This window comes from Arachis ipaensis, chromosome B7 (assembly GCF_059453495.1).
Source record: "Arachis ipaensis isolate K30076 ecotype BB chromosome B7, ASM5945349v1, whole genome shotgun sequence".
Classification (NCBI taxonomy): domain Eukaryota; kingdom Viridiplantae; phylum Streptophyta; class Magnoliopsida; order Fabales; family Fabaceae; genus Arachis; species Arachis ipaensis.
In genome coordinates this window covers 68,542,622-68,550,512 of record NC_142442.1, presented here as the reverse complement: position 1 = coordinate 68,550,512, position 7,891 = coordinate 68,542,622, and the positions used below count along the sequence as shown (strand labels likewise).

The 7,891-nt window shown below is 41.0% G+C and overlaps 1 non-coding gene across 1 annotated transcript; it reads left to right on the top strand.

The window, feature by feature from the left end:
• The first annotated feature begins 7,149 nt into the window (after positions 1 to 7,149).
• Positions 7,150 to 7,257, top strand: LOC148552909 (small nucleolar RNA R71). Its single transcript, XR_015893354.1, has one exon. It is a non-coding gene; the product is annotated as a small nucleolar RNA R71 (small nucleolar RNA).
• Positions 7,258 to 7,891: the final 634 nt, after the last annotated feature.

The following is a 7,891-nucleotide window of genomic DNA, read 5'->3' as shown; positions in this document are numbered from 1 at the left end:
CAAACCTCGGGTCGTTCTCCCTTGGAATTGCAATAAAGTGTTCTTGTTAGTGGTTATGAAGTATGTTTGGGGTTTTTGGGATAATAGACAAGAAATATAAATGGCAAAAGAAATAAACTAACAATTAACAAAGCTCTTGGCAAGGTATGAGAACTAGAAGTCCTATCCTCATTATCCTCCTCAATTGTGACAATAATTGTCCATTGCTCCCACTTAGTTAACCTCTAACTATGAAGAAAAGTCAAGGGGATGAATTAACTTGATTCTACAAGTCCTAGGCTAATCATGATGAAAGACTAGCTTTAGTGGCATTCAAATTAATTAGCAACTTCTAATTATCAATCAACAAAAGAATTAGATAACTCAAGAGTCACTAATTACTCTACCTAGGCCAAGAGGAGAAAAACCTACTCTATAATCCAACCAAGCATTTTGTCAAACACTTGGGATGCATAATAGGAAAGTAAAATCAAATTGCAAGAATTATAAATCTACAACTACTAATTGCAAGGAATTAAACAACAACAAAGCAATTCAACAATAAAGGAACATGAATCATAAATTGCATTAAAAGAGAAATAAGAGGAACAAGAGTTTGGTATGCGAAATTGTTACTCAGGTTGTGAATTGTTGTTCGAAATCCTGGCAATGGCACCAAAAACGGATGCACAAAACCATGGTCTAAACATATCTTCACAACTTCGCATAACTAACCAGCAAGTGCACTGGGTCGTCCAAGTAATACCTTACGTGAGTAAGGGTCGAATCCCACGGAGATTGTTGGCTTGAAGCAAGCTATGGTCATCTTGTAAATCTCAGTCAGGCGGATAATAATTGATTATGGAGTTTTCGAAAATAGATAATAAACTAAGGATAAAAATACTTATGTAATTCATTGGCGAGAATTTCAGATAAGCGTGTAGAGATGCTTTCGTTCCTCTGAACCTCTGCTTTCCTGCTGCCTTCATCCAATCAATCCTACTCCTTTCCATGGTTGGCTTTATGCAAGGGCATCACCGTTGTCAGTGGCTACATCCCCTCCTCTTGTGAAAATGGTCCAAAATGCCCTGTCACGACACGGCTAATCATCTGAGGTTCCCGATCATGCTGGAATAGGATTCACCCTCCTTTTGCGTCTGTCACTACGCCCAGCACTCGCGAGTTTGAATCTCGTCACAGTCATTCAATCATTGAATCCTACTCGGAATAACACAGACAAGGTTTAGACTTTCCGGATTCTCTTCAATGCCGCCATCATTCTAGCTTACACCACGAAGATTCCGATTAGGAGATCTAAGAGACACTCATTCAATCTAAGGTAGAACGGAAGTAGTTGTCAGGCACACGTTCATAGGGAATGATGATGATTGTCATGTTCATCACATTCAGGTTGAAGTACGAATGAATATCTTAGAAGCGAAATAGATGGATTGAATAGAAAATAGTAGTACTTTGCATTAATCTTTGAGGAACAGCAGAGCTCCACACCTTAATCTATGGAGTGTAGAAACTCTACCGTTAAAATACATAAGTGAAAGGTCCAGGCATGGCCGAATGGCCAGCCCCCAAAACGAGATCACAGGATCCAAATACAATCCAGGATGTCTAATACAATAGTAAAAAGTCCTATTTATAATAAACTAGCTACTAGGGTTTACAGAAGTAAGTAATTGATGCATAAATCCACTTCCGGGGCCCACTTGGTGTGTGCTTGGGCTGAGCTTGAATGTTACACGTGCAGAGGCTCTTTCTGGAGTTGAACGCCAGGTTGTAACGTATTTCTGGCGTTCAACTCTGGTTTGTGACTTGTTTCTGGCGTTTAACTCCAGACAGCAGCATAGAACTGGCGTTCAACGCCCTTTTACGTCATCTAAACTCGGCCAAAGTATAGACTATTATACATTGCTGCAAAGCCCTGGATGTCTACTTTCCAACGCAATTAGAAGCGCACCATTTTGAGTTCGGTAGCTCCAGAAAAGCCACTTTGAGTGCAGAGAGGTCAGAATCCAACAGCATCAGCAGTCCTTCTTCAACCTCTGAATCTGATTTTTGCTCAAGTCCCTCAATTTCAGCCAGAAAATACCTAAAATCATAGAAAAGCACACAAACTCATAGTAAAGTCCAGAAATGTGAATTTAACATAAAAACTAATGAAAACATCCCTAAAAGTAACTAGATTCTACTAAAAACATACTAAAAACAATGCCAAAAAGCGTATAAATTATCCGCTCATCACAACACCAAACTTAAATTGTTGCTTGTCCCCAAGCAACTGAAAATCAAATAGGATAAAAAGAAGAGAATATACTATAAATTCTAAACTATCAGTGAAACACAGCTTTAATCAGATGAGCGGGACTTGTAGCTTTTTGCCTCTTGAATAGTTCTGGCATCTCACTTTATCCATTGAAGTTCAGAATGATTGGCATCTATAGGAACTCAGAGTTCAGATAGTGTTATTGATTCTCCTAGTTCAGTATGATGATTCTTGAACACAACTATTTTATGAGTCTTGGCCGTGGCCCTAAGCACTTTGTTTTCCAGTATTACCACCGGATACATAAATGCCACAGACACATAATTGGGTGAACCTTTTCAGATTGTGACTCAGCTTTGCTAAAGTCCCCAATTAGAGGTGTCCAGGGTTCTTAAGCACACTCTTTTTTTGCTTTGGACCTTGACTTTAACCGCTCAGTCTCAAGTTTTCACTTGACACCTTCACGCCACAAGCACATGGTTAGGGACAGCTTGGTTTAGCCGCTTAGGCCAGGATTTTATTCCTTTGGTCCTCCTATCCACTGATGCTCAAAGCCTTGGGATCTTTTTTATTTGCCCTTGCCTTTTGGTTTTAAGGGTTATTGGCTTTTTGCTCTTGCCTCTTGGTTTAAAGAGCTTTTGGCTTTTTCTGCTTGCTTTTTCTTTTTCTTTCTATGTTTTTTTCGCCTACTTTTTTTTTTCTCTGCAAGCTTTGTTCTTTGCTGCTTTTTCTTGCTTCAAGCATCATTTTTATGATTTTTCAGATTATCAAATAACATGTTTCCTAGTCATCATTCTTTCAAGAGCCAACATTTTTAACATTCTTAAACAACAACTTCAAAAGACATATGCACTGTTCAGGCATTCATTCAGAAAACAAGAAGCATTGTCACCACATCAATATAATTAAACTAAGTTCAAGGATAAATTCGAAACTCATGTACCTCTTGTTCTTTTGAATTAAAATAGTTTTTATTTAAGAGAGGTGATCAATTCATAGGACATTCATAACTTTAAGACAAAGTTACTAACTACTAATGATCATGTAATGAAGACACAAACATAGATAAGCACATAACATAGAAAACGAAAAACAGAAGAAATAAGAACAAGGAATGAATCCACCTTAGTGATGGTGACGTTTCCTTCTTGAGGAACCAATGATGTCCTTGAGATCTTCTATGTCTCTTCCTTGTCTTTGTTGCTCCTCCCTCATTGCTTTTTGATCTTCTCTTATTTCATGAAGGATGATGGAGTGCTCTTGATGTTCCACCCTTAGTTGTCCCATGTTGGAACTCAATTCTCCTAGGGAGGTGTTGATTTGCTCCCAATAGTTTTGTGGAGGAAAATGCATTTGAGGCATCTCCGGGATCTCATGGTGATGAGCTTCATACACCTCTTGAGCTCCATGAATGGGCTCTCTTGCTTGCTCCATCTTTTTCTTAGTGATGGGCTTCTCTTCCTTAATGGGAATGTCTCCTTCTATGAAAGCTCCAGCTGAGTAACATAGATGGCAAATAAGATGAGGAAAAGCTAGCCTTGCCATGGGGGATGACTTTTCGGCTATTTTGTAGAGTTCATTAGAGATGACTTCATGAACTTCTACTTCCTCTCCAATCATGATGCTATGAATCATGATGGCCCGATCCACAGTAACTTCAGATCGGTTGCTAGTGGGGATGATGGAGCATTGGATGAATTCCAACCATCCTCTAGCCACAGGCTTGAGGTCCAGTCTTCTTAGTTGAACCGGCTTGCCTTTGGAGTCAATCTTCCATTGAGCTCCTTCCACACATATGTCCATAAGGACTTGGTCCAACCTTTGATCAAAGTTGACTCTCCTTGTGTAGGGGCGTGCGTTCTCTTCCATGTTTGGCAAGTTGAACGCCAACCTCACATTCTCCGGACTAAAATCTAAGTATTTCCCCTGAACCATTGTAACATAGTTCTTTGGATCCGGGTTCTTACTTTGATCATGGTTTTTGGTGATCCATGCATTGGCATAGAACTCTTGAACCATTAGGATGCCGACTTGTTGGATGGGATTTGTTAGAACTTTCCAACCTCTCCTTTGAATTTCATGTCGGATCTCCGGATACTCATTTCTTTTGAGTTTGAAAGGGACCTCAGGGATCACCTTCTTCTTGGCCACAACATCATAGAAGTGGTCTTGATGGGCTTTGGAGATGAACCTTTCCATCTTCCATGACTCGGAGGTGGAAGCTTTTGTCTTCCCTTTTCCTTTTCTAGAGGATTCTCCGGTCTTAGGTGCCATCAATGGTAATGGAAAAACAAAAAGCTTATGCTTTTACCACACCAAACTTAGAATTTTGCTCGCCCTCAAGCAAGAGAAGAAAGAATAGGTGAAGAAGAAGAAGAAATGGAGGAGAGGGAGAAGGGGTTGTGTTTTGGCCAAGAAGAGAAGAGAGGGTTGTGTTGTGTGAGAATGAGGAAGAATGGAGGGCTATATATAGGGAAGGGAGGGGGGTGAAGGTTCGGCCATTTAGGGTGGGTTTGGGTGGGAAAGTGATTTTGAATTTTGAAGGTAGGTGGAGTTTATGAGGTAGGTTTATGGGGAAGAGTGGATGGATGTGAGTGGTGAAGAGGTGATGGGTGAAGGGTTTTGGGGAAGAGTGTTTATGGGATTGTGTGAAAGAGGGGTGAGAAGAAGTAAGTGGAGGTAGGTGGGGATCCTGAGGTGTTCAAGGATTTACAACCTTGCACCAAATTGGGCATGTAAAATGCCCTTGCACACAACTCTGGACGTTCAGCACCAGGTTGGTGCTTGTTCTGGGCATTGAACGCCCATTTGTAGTCTATTTCTGGCGTTGAACGCCAGAACCATGCTTGTTCGGGGCGTTCAGCGCCAGCTCTCCTCCAGGGTGCATTTCTGGCGTTCAAACGCCCAGATGCTGCCCATTTCTGGCGTTCAGCGCCAGAACCATGCTCTGTTCTGGCGTTGAACGCCCAAAACATGCTTCTTACTGGCGTTTAAACGCCAGTAAGGTCTTCCTCCAGGGTGTGATTTCTCTTCTGCTGTTTTTGATTCCGTTTTCAATTTTTATATTTATTTTGTGACTCCACATGATCATGAACCTATAAAGACATATAACTAAGAAAAATATAGTTAGATAAATAAAAATTGGGTTGCCTCCCAACAAGCGCTTCTTTAATGTCAATAGCTTGACAGTGGGCTCTCATGGAGCCTCACAGATGTGCAGAGCTTTGTTGAGACCTCCCAACACCAAACTTAGAGTTTGGATATGGGGTTTTGACACCAAACTTAGAGTTTGGTTGTGGCCTCCCAACACCAAACTTAGAGTTTGACTGTGGGGGCTTTGTTTGACTCTACTTTGAGAGAAGCTTTTTATGCTTCCTCTCCATGGATGCAGAGAGAGATCCTTGAGTTGTAAACACAAGGTTGTCCTCATTCAATTGAAGGATCAATTCTCCTCTGTCCACATCAATCACAGCTCTTGCTGTGGCTAGGAAAGGTCTTCCTAGGATGATGGATTCATCCTCTTCCTTTCCAGTGTCTAGGACTATGAAATCAGCAGGGATGTAAAGGCCTTCAACCTTTACTAAAATGTCCTCTACTTGTCCATATGCCTGCTTTCTTGAATTATCTGCCATCTCTAATGAGATTTTAGTGGCTTTCACCCCATAGATTCTCAGTTTCTCTATTATAGAGAGAGGCATGAGGTTTATCCCTGAACCAAGGTCACACAGAGCCTTAAAGATCATGCTGCCTATGGTACAAGGTATTATGAACTTTCCAGGATCCTATCTCTTCTGAGGCAATGTCAGTTGATCCTGATCACTTAGTTCATTGGTGAACAAGGGAGGTTCATCTTCCCAAGTATTAATGCCAAATAATTTGGCATTCAGCTTCATGATTGCACCAAGGAACTTGGCAGCTTGCTCTTCAGTAACATCCTCATTCTCTTCAGAAGAGGAATACTCATCAGAGCTCATGAATGGCATAAGGAGGTTCAATGGAATCTCTATGGTCTCTAGATGAGCCTCAGATTCCTTAGGTTCCTCAGAGGGAAGCTCCTTATTGATCACTGGACGTCCCAGGAGGTCTTCCTCTTTGGGGTTTACGTCCTTCTCCTCTCTTGTGGGTTCGGCCAGGGTAATTAATTCAATGGCCTTGCACTCTCCTTTTGGATTCTCTTCTGTATTGCTTGGGAGAGTACTAGGAGGGATTTCAGTGATCCTTTTACTCAGCTGGCCCACTTGTGCTTCCAAATTTCTAATGGAAGACCTTGTTTCATTCATGAAACTTACAGTGGCCTTGGACAGATCAGAGACTAAGTTTGCTAAATTAGAGGTACTTTGTTCAGAGTTCTCTGTCTGTTGCTGAGTAGATGATGGAAAAGGTTTATTATTGTTAAACCTGTTTCTTCCACCATTATTAAAGCCTTGTTGAGGCCTTTGATCCTTCCATGAGAGATTTGGATGATTTCTCCATGATGGATTATAGGTGTTTCCATATGGTTCACCCATGTAATTTACCTCGGATATTGCAGGGTTCTCAGGATCATAAGCTTCTTCTTCATAAGAAGCCTCTTGAGTACTGTTGGATGCAGCTTGCATTCCATTCAGACTCTGAGAAATCATATTGACTTGCTGAGTCAATATTTTGTTCTGAGCCAATATGGCATTCAGAGTATCAATTTCAAGAACTCCCTTCTTCATTGGCGTCCCATTACTCACAGGATTCCTCTCAGAAGTGTACATGAACTGGTTATTAGCAACCATGTCAATGAGTTTTTGAGCTTCTGCAGGCGTTTTCTTGAGGTGAATGGATCCACCTGCAGAAGTATCCAATGACATCTTTGATAGCTCAGATAAACCATCATAGAATATATCCAGGATGGTCCATTCTAAAAGCATGTCAGAAGGACACTTTTTGGTCAACTGTTTGTATCTTTCCCAAGCTTCATAGAGGGATTCACCTTCTTTCTGTTTGAAGGTCTGAACATCCACTCTAAGCTTGCTCAGCTTTTGAGGAGGAAAGAACTTGGCTAAGAAAGCCGTGACCAGCTTATCCCAAGAGTTCAGGCTGTCTTTGGGTTGAGAGTCCAACCACACTCTAGCTCTGTCTCTTACAGCAAAAGGGAAAAGCATGAGCCTGTAGACTTCAGGATTTACTCCATTAGTCTTAACAGTATCACAGATCTGCAAGAATTCAGTTAAGAACTGGAAAGGATCTTCAGATGGAAGTCCATGAAACTTGCAATTCTGCTGCATCAGAGAAACTAGCTGAGGTTTCAGCTCAAAATTGTTTGCTCCAATGGTAGGAATGGAGATGCTTCTTCCATGTAAATTGGAATTAGGTGCAGTAAAGTCACCAAGCATTCTCCTTGCATTATTGTTGTTGGGTTCGGCTGCCATCTCCTTTACTTGTTCGAAATTTTCAATAAGGTTGTCTCTGGATTGTTGTAATTTAGCTTCTCTTAATTTTCTCTTCAGAGTCCTTTCAGGTTCTAGATCAGCTTCAACAAGAATGCCTTTTTCTTTGTCCCTGCTCATAAGAAAGAGAAGAGAAAAAGAAAAGAAGAGGAATCCTCTATGTCACAGTAAAGAGGTTCCTTATTGTTAGTAGAAGAAGAGAAGAAGAAAAAATTCG